The sequence below is a fragment of the Schistocerca nitens genome, chromosome 8 (assembly GCF_023898315.1).
Source record: "Schistocerca nitens isolate TAMUIC-IGC-003100 chromosome 8, iqSchNite1.1, whole genome shotgun sequence".
In the NCBI taxonomy this organism is placed as follows: domain Eukaryota; kingdom Metazoa; phylum Arthropoda; class Insecta; order Orthoptera; family Acrididae; genus Schistocerca; species Schistocerca nitens.
This window is the reverse complement of record NC_064621.1, coordinates 521,277,884-521,290,900: the sequence shown is the minus strand read 5'-3', so window position 1 is coordinate 521,290,900 and position 13,017 is coordinate 521,277,884. Positions and strand designations below refer to the sequence as shown.

At 41.9% G+C, this 13,017-nt stretch overlaps 1 pseudogene; it reads right to left on the bottom strand.

Annotated features, from left to right (window-relative positions):
• Positions 1 to 418: 418 nt before the first annotated feature.
• LOC126199801 (5S ribosomal RNA) lies at positions 419 to 536 on the bottom strand (annotated as a pseudogene).
• Between the last annotated feature and the right edge of the window lie 12,481 nt (positions 537 to 13,017).

Here is a 13,017-nt window from a genome sequence, read left to right as displayed (position 1 = left end):
CTCAAGAAGAACGAAGTTATAATGAAATCTAGACCTTTCGCTGCTTACAGGCGTTGATAAATATCAGCGGGGACAGTCAAGGCCTGTAAGCAGCGAAAGGTTTAGATTTCATTATAACTTCACCCATTACCTATGTTCGATACGGCTATTTTCAAGTTTTCCATTCTTCTTCCAAGTCTTCTCCCGTTTTATAAATTCGTTAGTGTCTTTGTCATCCGCTTTTGGTGGAGATCTCTTATGCTGGTATCTTTAGAAAAAAAAAAGCACTCCGTCTTCAGGTCACAAGTGGCCCATCGGGACAATCCGACCGCCGTGTCATCCTCAGATGAGGATGCGAATAGGAGGGGTGTGTGATGAGCATACTGCTCTCCCGGTCGTTACGATGGTGGCATCACGAGGCTGAGCGCAGCCCGAAAAATGGCAACAGTGCATGGCGGCCCGGATGGTCACCCATCCAAGTGCCGGCCAAGCCCGACAGCGCTTAACTTCGGTGATCTGACGGGAACCAGTGTATCCACTGCGGCAAGGCCGTTGCCTGTCTTTTGAAAGGTAAACTTTAAAAACGTTTTCTTCATTTTGATCCTTCAATGGTTTCTTTGGTTTTCTCTATTTTGCATAGAGGCCAATAATTGACATCAGCAATTATCGACTCCGTGATAAAATCTGCTATCTCTAACCTGTCCAGGAAATTCCTCACTTACCATCATACAATCTGTAACAGACGTTTACCCTCATGTCCACCAGGCAAATCTGTGTACGTCTTTCTTCCTTAAAAGAAATAAAAAAAAAACTTTTGGTAATTTTAAAATGATTAAAAGTAGCAAAATCTCTAAATATTTTCCTTTGTCATTACATACGTTTTCTCCAAATGTGCCTACCATTTTGAAATTGGTAAATTTTCAGTTATAGCATTGAGATCTCCCATAAATAAAATCTGATTTTTATTGTGTCTGTTTAAGATGACTTGTAAAAAGTTTTGGATTCGTCAGTTTTTCCTTCTTCTGGGACATAAGTTACTGTTGTTCTTAGAAATCCTCTTGGACTTCTAATTCCTGCTGGTACTGTGCATTCATGTGCATGTTGATAGTCAAGTATTTTATCTTCCCATTATCTATGAATGTAGGAGGCAAAACCTTAACTTGATCTCCGTTCTTCCTTTACTTCGCTGTTAATCGTAATATAGACATCTACATATACAGTTTCCAGATGTTTTATTCGACTCTTCTGTAATTGCTGCAAAATTTATTTCATTTTCTTTCAGATGTTTAGCTATTTCGACTTTCTTAAGAGCAATTCTGGGAGCGAAAGGCTATTTACAATTTGTACAGAAACCAGATGGCAGTTATAAGAGTCGAGGGGCATGAAAGGGAAGCATGGTTATTCAATCTGTATATTGAGCAAGCAGTAAAGGAAACAAAAGAAAAATTCGGAGTAGGTATTAAAATTCATGGAGAAGAAGTAAAAACTTTGAGGTTCGCCGATGACATTGTAATTCTGTCAGAGACAGCAAAGGACTTGGAAGAACAGTTGAACGGAATGGACAGTGTCTTGAAAGGAGGGTATAAGATGAACATCAACAAAAGCAAAACGAGGATAATGGAATGTAGTCAAATTAAATCGGGTGATGCTGAGGGAATTAGATTAGGAAATGAGACACTTAAAGTAGTAAAGGAGTTTTGATATTTAGGGAGTAAAATAACTGATGATGGTCGAAGTAGAGAGGGTATCAAATGTAGACTGGCAATGGCAAGGAAATCGTTTCTGAAGAAGAGAAATTTGTTAACATCGAGTATAGATTTAAGTGTCAGGAAGTCGTTTCTGAAAGTATTTGTATGGAGTGTAGCCATGTATGGAAGTGAAACAAGGACGATAAATAGTTTAGACAAGAAGAGAATAGAAGCTTTCGAAATGTGGTGCTACAGAAAAATGCTGAAGATCAGGTGGGTAGATCACGTAACTAATGAGGAGGTATTGAATAGGATTGGGGAGAAGAGAAGTTTGTGGCACAACTTGACTAGAAGAATGGATCGGTTGGTAGGACATGTTCTGAGGCATCAAGGGATCACAAATTTAGCATTGGAGGGCAGCGTGGAGGGTAAAAATCGTAGAGGGAGACCAAGAGATGAATACACTAAACAGATTCAGAAGGATGTTGGCTGCAGTAAGTACTGGGAGATGAAGAAGCTTGCACAGGATAGAGTAGCATGGAGAGTTGCATCAAACCAGTCTCAGGACTGAAGACCACAACAACAACAACAACAACAACAAGAGCAATTCCCCTAACGTTCCAGGTGACGACTTTCCAACCTCCATTCAACCATTCTCTCTTGTGAGCCAGAGTTTCGCCGACAAACATTCAGATGTGGTAGTAGGGACCAAACCAAGGAAAAAAAAAATTCTGTTTGGTAAAAATGGGCTTAAGACGCATACCTTAAGGGGGGTTTTCTGGTTTAGAAGTTTCAAAAAATCTATTTCTTACTGCATATTTCGATACCTTATATTATGGAGTACACGTGGGCGAAACCATGTTGCCCGGAAACTATTGCATATAGTCCAAATATACGATCATAGAACCGGCAGCCCCACGTCGTCGAGCGCCTATGGCCGGCGCTCGGAGGCAGTCAGACCTGCAAACGAAGACCTATCGAATGACAATTTACTGGAAATATTTGTTGGCGCGAACACTCAAAACTTTTACGAGCTGATAAATTCGGTGATTTTGACGCTTTCCCCAAATGACACACATTCCGGTAAAGTAGTAGTTTAAAATTCAAACAGTTTGGCTAGAGTTACATTAAACAACGGTTTCATGGAACTCGCACAGATATTGAATGTCTGGGCATTCAACTTGGCAAAACGGTGTTCGAATATTGCAAAAGGCGCAGCGCGGACCGCAGTTGTGCGCTCAGAGGACCGCACGTCTACGACCATTAAAGAAGCCAGATCTGCGGCCCGGGAGGAAGCGGTGCTCGTGAACGAGATTTAAGAGATCGACGAAGGCGATTAGATTGGCAACGAGAGCTATTTAGCATTGAAGTTAGTCGATCAGGCCGTTCCGCGCCCAAATTCAAGCACACCGCCAGAAGTGTCGGTTGTTCTCATAGCGTAGATGATAGCGCAGGGGGTTGCTCTACTTTGACTCGAGTTCGATCCTTACTGCCGACCCATGTCCAATTTTTATATCGTTCTCCTTTTCAGTTTCAGGAAACCGAACGAAGAACACGGTTGGCGACACCGTCTGTGGCGGACCCTGTGAATTTGCACGCGAAACTGCATGATTGACTACTTTCAATGATAGTTAAAACGGAAACGGTGCAACGTATCGATTGTTTTCTTAACAATTGTTTTTCATCATTAGCTAAAAGCTTTTCAGGCTGTTTCTGTCCATCCTGTATGAAGATATTGCCGTGAAACCATGCATTCGCACATTTGGTCGCGGTAGTTTGTGGTACAAAAATGTTGCTTCACTTTTGTGATGGAGAGACTTTCTTGCTAGGTCAATGAAGTAAACAAGATTAAATTGTGAGTAGTAGTCGAAGGGTCCTAATAACTGCAGTTTCTGCTCCTCCCGGTGCCCGGCCACTGTCTCAACTGCACCTTTCATTAATGACGGAAGCTTTGATTCAGTGTATTTACTTAAATCAAATACCAGGTTTCGTAACCAATTTCGGTCTTTCAGAGAGAGTGACAATAACTGTTACAGGGATTTCATAACATATGAGATATGACATTTTAGATGCCTCAGCTAGCTCTTGAACTACACTGCCCTGAATCATAATGTTCTGACACTTTCCGTATTTCTCATTCCTTTACTCCCGCTGTGGCCGAGCGGTTCTAGGCGCTTCAGTCCGGAACCGCGCTGCTGCTACGGTCGAAGGTTCGAATCCTGCCTTGGGCATGGATGTGTGTGATGTCCATAGTTTAGTTAGGTTTTAGTTAGGTTTAGTAGTTCTAAGTCCAGGGGACTGATGACTTCAGATGTTAAGCCGCATTGTGCTTAGAGCCATTTGAACAACTTTTTTATTGTATTTGAATTCATGTTACAATGAGTTTTTTTACTGCTCATGAAACCTACATGTGTACTACACGTATTTTTTTCATTTTTTTCAGGTATGTACACATCGTACCTACTTTCCGGAAAATTACCAGCAACAAAGTAAGTGAGCACCCGCGTATAATTAGTGGTATTGATGTAACAAAGGATCATTGATCAAAATTCATAGTGAGATAACCAAAACAATCTTATAATACTGTTTAGTTGCTTGTAGTCAGATGTTTACGCAGTGTTGTCTCCTGTAGTAGTGGTTCGTTGTTAACTCATACAGGCGTTTGAAAGATAAAAGATTATGTATCTGTTCAGTACAGTATCACGTTTTTTTTGGATCTGTTGAAAAGCAGTAACGAATGTTTCGCAATAAGTGATTGTCTGCAGATCATGTGCGAAACGCCTTATTTTCAAGAATGTTGTCGATATATTGGGTGTTTGACTGCAACTCGTACAAACGAAATGGGTAAGCAGAGGACAAACAAGTCTGTAATTCTAATAAACATAGTTCCGGAAACAAAACCGAGTGAGGTGGCGCAGTGGCTAGCACATTGTACTCGCATTCGGGAGGACGACGGTTCAATCCCGTGTCCGGCCATCCTGATTTAGGTTTTCCGTGATTTTCCTAGATCGCTCCAGGCAAATGCCGGGATGGTTCGTTCGAAGGGCCACGGCCGACTTCCTTCCTCATCCTTTCCTAATCCGATGAGACCGATGACCTCGCTGTCTGGTCTCCTCCCACAAAACAACCCAACCCAACCGGAAACAAATGGTTTCTCCGATACTGCCAAGCTTCCTACCTGCCCGACTGTCAACTTTCATTCCCTTCATTCCCTGGAACACAAGCTCATCGGCTATTTAGTTAATGATACTTATGGTGAAAGGATGTGTGCGTGGGACATGCATGATGGTGCAGCGGGAATGCTTAGCACGAGTCTATTACAAGTGTATCGGTCGTGGCTCGGCTGTATCTTCACAGCCTCTCAGGTTCCCCGACTTCAACCCGTGGGATTTTGTGGGGATATTTAAAGGGTTTGGTGTATTAAGGCTTTGTTGATGAAGTTGATGAACTATGGGAACGCACTGTGGATGATTATCAGTGCATTTGGATCGCACCTGGGATTTTTGTACATCTATGGCCATCGATGAGGAGACCTGTTGAAGCCTACCTTCACATGTATGGTGACCACATGGAACATTTATTGTAATTTATTTTTCTTCAAGTGCATATTTGCAGGATGTATCCTCAGGGACTCTGTTGTGAGGTGCTGATCTACTCAGTCATAATACAATGGTGCTAATGTATGTTGTCTGTTGTTTCGGAAATGTCCGAAAGATCAGACACCACTCATTCACATAACTGATCCGCCTCAGTGGGCAAAGAATCCATCTTCTTCAGTGCAGATTCATAATTATGTCCGACCTTCTGCGGGAATGTTGTGTGTAGCGAGCTTGGAGGGTGTGGACGTAGACAGGAGGTGCTGGGTGGGAGTGTGGGTCACCTGAAAGCCGTCCAGACATAGTTCGCTCAGTTACGATGGGTGGCGCAGTGGTTAAAGCAACTGCCTAATAATCAGGAGATCCCGGGTTCGAATCCCGGTCCGGCACATATTATCACTCGTCGCCGCTGATTCTACGTCATAATCCCGATGTAGCTGACATCGGTAGTCCCTTTCATTTCCTTTCTCCCAAATGTAATATAGTGAGGTGACGAAGGTCATGGGATACCACCTAACATCGTGTTGCACCTTCTTTTGCCCGGAGTAGTACACAAACTCGACGTGGGTCGACCTACCAACTCATTGGAAGACCCCGGCAGAAATATTGATCCATACTGCCTCTATAGCCTCCATAATTTCGGAAGTGTTACTGGTACAGCATTTTGTGCTTGGACTTACCTCTCGAATATGTCCCATAAATGTTCAATGGTATTCATGCCGGGCGATCTGAGTGGCCAAACCATTTGCTCAAATTGTCCAGAATGTTCCTCAAACCAACTGCGAACAATTGTGGCCTGGTGACATGGCGCATTGACATCCACAAAAATTCCATCGTTGTTTGGGAGTATGAAGCCCATGAATAGCTGTAAATGGTCTCCAAGTAGCCGAGCATAACCATATCCAGTCAATGATCAGCTCAGTAGGACCAGAAGACACAGTCCATTGCATGTATGCATAACCCACATCATTATGGAGCCACCACTAGCTTGCACAGTGTCTTGTTGACAACTTGAGTCCATGGCCTCGTGGGGTCTGCGCCACACTCGAGCCCTACCATCAGCTCTTAACAGCTGAAATTGGGACTCATGTGAGCAGGCTAGGGTTTCACAGTCGGCTAGGGTCCAACACATTTGATTACGAGGGTTAGCAAAGACACTTGCTGTCATAACCGATTAACGTAAAATTTTGCCGCGCTGCATTACCGGACAGGTTCGTCGTATGTCGCACTTTTATTTCTACGAATATTTCACGCAGTGTTACTTGTCTGTTAGCACTAACAACTCTGCGCAAATGCTGCTCACGGTCGTTAAGTGGAAGCCGCCGGCCACTGCGTTGCCGTAGTGAGAGATAATGCCTGAAATATGGTAGTCTCGACGCACTTTTGGCACAGTGGATCTCGAAATATTGAATTCTTTAATTTCCCGAAGGGAATATCCCATGAGTCTCCCACTACCATTCTGGTTTCAAACATTCCTGTCGTGCGGGTATAATCACCTCTGAAATCTATTCACCTGAATGACCTGAGTACAAGTGATAGCATCGCCAATGAACTGTCCTTCCATACTGTGTTGTGCAATACCACAGCCATCTATGTATGAGCATACCGCTGTACAATGACGTTGGTCACCTGAACGCATAGCGTATCGCTGGAACTATTATTCTCAATTTTGTAAAAGAGTGCAATATAATGCAAATAGCCACAGTAATGCAGGGAGGTTAGTATTCCTCAAGAAGGCAGCCAAGTGAAGAGTTGCCGATGGCACACGTCAAGACAGAAAACTGCTTCTTTAATATCTACGTTTATTGATGTTAAACGTTCTTTATTGACATTTTTACTTGATAATGGCAATACCTGGACACATACTGCAATAATAAATAATTTAAACAAGTCAACAAAGAATTGTTACTAATAATTGTCCCTAAAAACTTGCTAATAATTAGAAATACAGTTACGGATTAATAAAGGCCGGTTTGGCTTTGAATTATGTAAACCAATGTAATATAATTTGCAGTTTAAACATGTGCTTCTTCGTTTGTGCTGGCAGAGAAGACTGTTTCTCTTCGTTAAAAGGTTCATTCTGTGCCATATGAAATGGTCACGTAATAAATAAATAATAGTTCATTAACTCATATATTATATGCAGCAATGTAAAATAATATTTCTACCTGGTTACAACAAAAAAACTGTTTGGAATTACAATAGTGTGTTGGCAGTTGAACCAGCAACCTTAATTAACTAACTAAAGACAGAATGTTAGAGAAATGGCAAGAAAAGTATGAATTTCTGCATCTGTAGTTTAGAGTTTTTCGAATAATTGTGCAATTAGATATTTTCACACAGAATCATAATTATTAAATTCTCTTTTGATACAGTGTAAGCCAACGGATGTCTTGTGACTACACAATATGTGGAGTGTCCTGAAGGTTGTACTATCGGACAAGAGACGTTGTATCCTTAGTACCAAAACCACTTTGTGCTAAGCGTATTCATTAGGGTTATTGTTCACGAAGACTTAAGAGGGACACATATAAAACTCAAGTGTACATTTCATGTGTCTTAATATATGCTCTCGGCAAACCGGGTATTCTTGCCGCTCTACGAGAAATCTAATGGTGGTTGTACTCTGTCGAAGTCTTTTTTTCCCCTACCCGTATTCCTACACCAGAGCCACATTTCCGTGCTGCGTCGTGCCCGATTTCCGCTGATTAAGAACCGAGCCTGTCCGAAGTGAACTGCTCGGTTTTAATAATAATTCGTCGTTCCGGAAAGGACTTACAATTCCGCTGAGTCTTCGCTGCACTCAATAAAAATCAGCTTATGCGCCGCCTCTTCTCTTCCTCCTTCCCCTCATTACATTTCAACGCTGATACACAGACACATACAAACACCACCAATTCCAACGGAGATACCACGGACTCCCAGAATGTACTACCGCGTACGATTCACTGGCTTACGAAGATACGTGGAAAGCCACAACAAAAAGGAGGGATTAGAATTTCCCGAAGTTCATAGAAATCTGTACACAATTATTTTCAAGTGTTCTTGGGTCGTCATTTTCCGCAAAAACTATATATAAATATTCGCTTCACAATTACAATGCGTCCTTTTCTTGTTGCTGCATAATATTTGTTTCCAAATACGTCTCGTCTTCTACATAAAATATCTTCAGTGGCTTTATTTTCTAGATAAATACTTTCGCTTTAACTGACAAGTATCAAACATTTGATGCCGTAACTTTCTTACAGGAATGAAAGTTTACTTACAGTTACTCATCTGTCTTGCCGAAATCTGGATTTCCTTTCATATGATCACAGTTAGAGGACCCACTTCCATTACACTTGCGGAAACTCGACACACGTGCGAGTCGAAATCTTTTGGTTTTATAGTTCTCAGACTTTGGGTTTCGTAATTTGCCTTAAATAATGGGAGCAACATTTTTGTTAGTCTGGCGAGAATTTCAGATTTGTCTTAAGAGAACTACGACGATTTGTTTGGTAACACTGTCCGTTCAATAGGCGTCTCGCTCTCGTTGTAGTTACCCCCTGCCAAGTAACAAGCTTTAGATGTTCATAACAGGTATACAACATAGTTTGTAATATTTCGAAATAGGAGGTACACACTATGTGAGAACTACGAAAATCACTGATCATATTCAGATGAATACCAACAGCATGCAGCAAAAGCTGGCATGAACTACGTAGTCTTGTACAGACATGTAGATTGCTTTACACTAATCTGAACATTTATCTAATAACAAAATATATTAAATAAATAAATAAGAACCTTAATGAAACATGTCATTTGCCTGTTTCTAACATATTTCTTAGAGCTTCTACGGTAAAATTGTTACCGAATATAAAACTGACTCATTGTGGAAGTTTTTACTTGTGGAAACTTTAATGTATACACTTAAACTGTAAATGCTCAAAAGACCAATATCGATTTTACAAATTCAGTTAGTAAGCATCAACGCTGTGAAGGTCTGGAGCAAACATTTATTTTCAAAATTGAATTGTAGCACACCGTATTAGTCCCCAAGCCTCTGAATAATGATCTCTGTATATGCTAACTACAGCTGGCAGAACTAGAGAGAGAATGCTAAGGAAAAATTATTTTTTCTTATTGTTTCAATGTGGGCTATACCACAAATGGAGAGAAGCAGTAAAATGAAACAGAAGAGCAAGTGAGGCTTAGTTGGATAATATGCAAAATAGAAATGAGATAAGACATTATTTCCTACCTCTACGTTGGTTTCAAATCATTTGGGACGATTTGAAATGGCAGAAAGAAAATTGGACGATGTCAACGTCCAGTCTAAACGTGCGCTGTCGGCCATTTAATATATTCCAAAAGGCCCTCTGTCTCTTTCGGGAGAGCCCAGAATGCCCAAGCGCAATTAAAATCTCATTGTGCTCCGAGCGTTATTCTGAGTTTGCTTTCACAGACGCATGGGGCCTGTTTTCGAAACATAAATCGTTTCGACTCTTTTGTGTGAGCGACCTAATCGCTGCGAAACGCAGTTCATTAGTTTTTGTAAACTTTGTAAATCTGCGTACTGCAAAAAAAGTCGAGTTAGGAGGGTTCTTTTCATAGAGCGTAAAACGTTAATGGAACGGCCAGCGTGAGTACATGCGTGACCTGTGTCGAGGTTTGTATTGTGCGAACGGAGACACAGTCCGGCCATTGTGTCGTTCTCAGTGGTCTTTGTTGCCGTCTGCTCTATTCGGAGATTTAGCCAACCGAATTGTAGCGTATTTGCTGTGCAAGTCACTGGGATGATTTACTTTTCCAAATCGGTAGAAATATGTGCATAACTACTTGCCGTTCAATACTGTTACCACAGTGTTGCAATGAGAGCGTTACTTATTGTTATAGGAGCAGGATGGAATTTTCTGAAAGATGAAAGAAAAGCAGGCAGAAGAGAAAAGTGAACTTGGTAAACATTCTTTTTTTAATATTTCGGGTAAACTGCTAGAAAAACGTTCAGCGTCTGCATATACATGTGCGCGCCATTTATGTTGGCGGCCGAGTTTAGGTTCGTTCTGAGCATCTGACGTCACAAAACAGTCAGCCAATGAACAGAGAACGACGTTGCCAGATCTCGACTGCAGTGCATAGCATGGACGAGTGTCTTCAGTTTTAGAAACGTTCAGTCATAAATTAAGTAATAGAACAAAAGCAATGTCTTGATAGCAGACTTTCTTGTATAGAAAGTTTGGAAAAAGCATTCTTTATACCAATTGCTTCATATTCTATTAATTAATCAAACCAAACAAGCAATAAGACTCCTAATTCAGGTGATAGCAAGCAAAGCTGTTTCTATCAATCTCACGAACCGCTTTTTCGCAATAAAGAACAGCGGTAATTGTTTATTTCCTATTGTACTTCGACGAAGCGTGAGTAATTCATAGTCATACCAACAGTGTTTGTCGGTATTTTGCGTGACGTGTTACAGTCCTCATGGCGTTCTGACGTCGGACGAGATGCGTTAGCGTAACGGTTCAGGTGTTGCGCTTCTACGCAAAGGTTATGAGTTCAAACCTTGTGCGCATCTTAATATTTTCATTATTTAAAAACAATATCGAAGTGCCTTACTTCACGAATTATATTCGTTTGAATGCAATTTTTTTGAAATTTCTAGTGCTTTGTCTCTTCATTAACCCTTTCGCTGCTGCAGACAAGTGCTCCCCGCATTCCGCGCTGTGCGCGATTTTGTCGTCACTGCACTGCCCACCTGTGCAGACACATGGTGTTCCCACTGCTTTGACACACTTATCATTCGATTTCACAAAAACTATTTGGCCCAAAAATTTGATTTTTACACGTCTTCTTGACTGATACCTTCCCCCCATAAATGACCTGATTTTGTTCCGATGATCAACGCAGTTATTATGCAGCATTACATGTAGTAATTTTATATGAAATTTAGGTAGCTTGTCCACATTTCATTCTCAACATTGTGGCAACTAAAATCGACCATGTGGAAAGTATTCTCTATGGACTTTTGCCTCTGCAAACTCTTCAAAATTTCGTGCAATGGTTTACTATATTTAATGCGGCATAATAACTGCGTTGAACATCGAAACAAAATTAAGTCATTTATGGGGGGAAGGTATCAGTCAAGAAGACATGTAAAAATCTAATTTTTGGGCCAAATAGTTTTTGTGGAATCGAATGGAGAGTCAAAGCAGTCGGAACACGATGCGTCTGCACAGGCGAGCAGTGCAGTGATAAAATCGCGCACAGCGCGGAATGCAGGGAGCACGTCTTTGTAGCAGCGAAAGGGTTAATGCGGCCGTGGTGGCTTTACTTCATGTCATGACCTGCGCGCTCCCCCCTAAACGTAAGCTTGCGAACTATGCTATACTATGGCGCTGCTTCTATAGGCGCGTGCGTCGTGTGCAACTGGCAACGTAGCAATCTCCCGTGTCTGGGCGGGCATGCGCGAGCCGCCAAGATAAAAGAATTGAACTATAGTAAACCAAAGTCGACCATGACCTTCCTTACACCTGACCACACGCATTCGTTCCATTTAATAATGCTTTGCAACAATGCGCCTAGATATTTGGTTCAAATGGCTCTGAGCGCTATGCGACTTTACTTCTGAGGTCATCAGTCGCCTAGAACTTAGAACTAATTAAACCTAACTAACTTAGGACATCACACACATCCATGCCCGAGGCAGGATTCGAACCTGCAACCGTAGCGGTCGCTCGGATCCAGACTGTAGCGCCTAGAACCGCACGGCCACTCGGGCCGGTGCCTAGATATTTAATTGATGTGACTGCGTCAAGAAGCACGCAACTAATGCTGTATTCGAACATTACAGGATTGTTTTTCCTTGTCATCTACCTTTAGAGTAAGCTGCCATTTCTCATACCACATAGAAATTGCTTCAAAGTCCTCTCTCAAGGGCAACACTTCCCTGAACAATACAGCGCTGTTTACCAATGAGCCACACATTATTGATCACGCCGTCTGAATAAGAGCGGTTCTGTCACTCTTTCGTTGACCACTCCTATGGAAATGGAAATGAGTGTTTGGCGTCATTTGCCGGGAGGCTCCTTACGGGGCATTTCCGGCCGCCTTGGTACATATACTTTTCTTTCCGATGAACACTCGCCGTCCAGGACAACGTACTCTGTTCTATTACTTGAAGTGTTCCAAGAACCTGTTCTATTTGCTAGGTATGCAAGGACCTCCATTGTAACATCACGCTGATGCCGTGCATAATTTTTTTTATTTATTTTATTGTAAACTTCCTTCGTAATAATTTTTCTATCTTAGGAAAACATTAGGTACATCTTCCTGTGCAATAGAGGTAACGTTAACCTGCGTTTGAAGTGGAGCACACTTTATCTCGAACTGTGAACAGGACCTTGCGGCTTACAGACGTGGTTCAGTATGAAAAGTCCCTCGAAGAGCCATATCAAGCTAAGACCACACGCACCATTTTAAATTGACCGAAAAAAAAGTTGCTGTCCTGAAAAATTGTCCCCCACATTAAGGTTTACTGCAGCATCATTATTCGAACATTTAACGGCTGTCATGAGACAAAAAACATTGAACATATCTATTGTTGCGGTCACCTGTGTCAACGACACCAGCTGGCCACTGCTGCCTGCAGAATATGGACTGTGCCTTCGGCAGCGATAATACAACCAAACTGTGCCCTGCCTTTATACAACTTACTGGGAGGGCTGGCTAGTAGAGACCAGAAACTGACCGAATACGAGTCTCGTGTTGAGGGT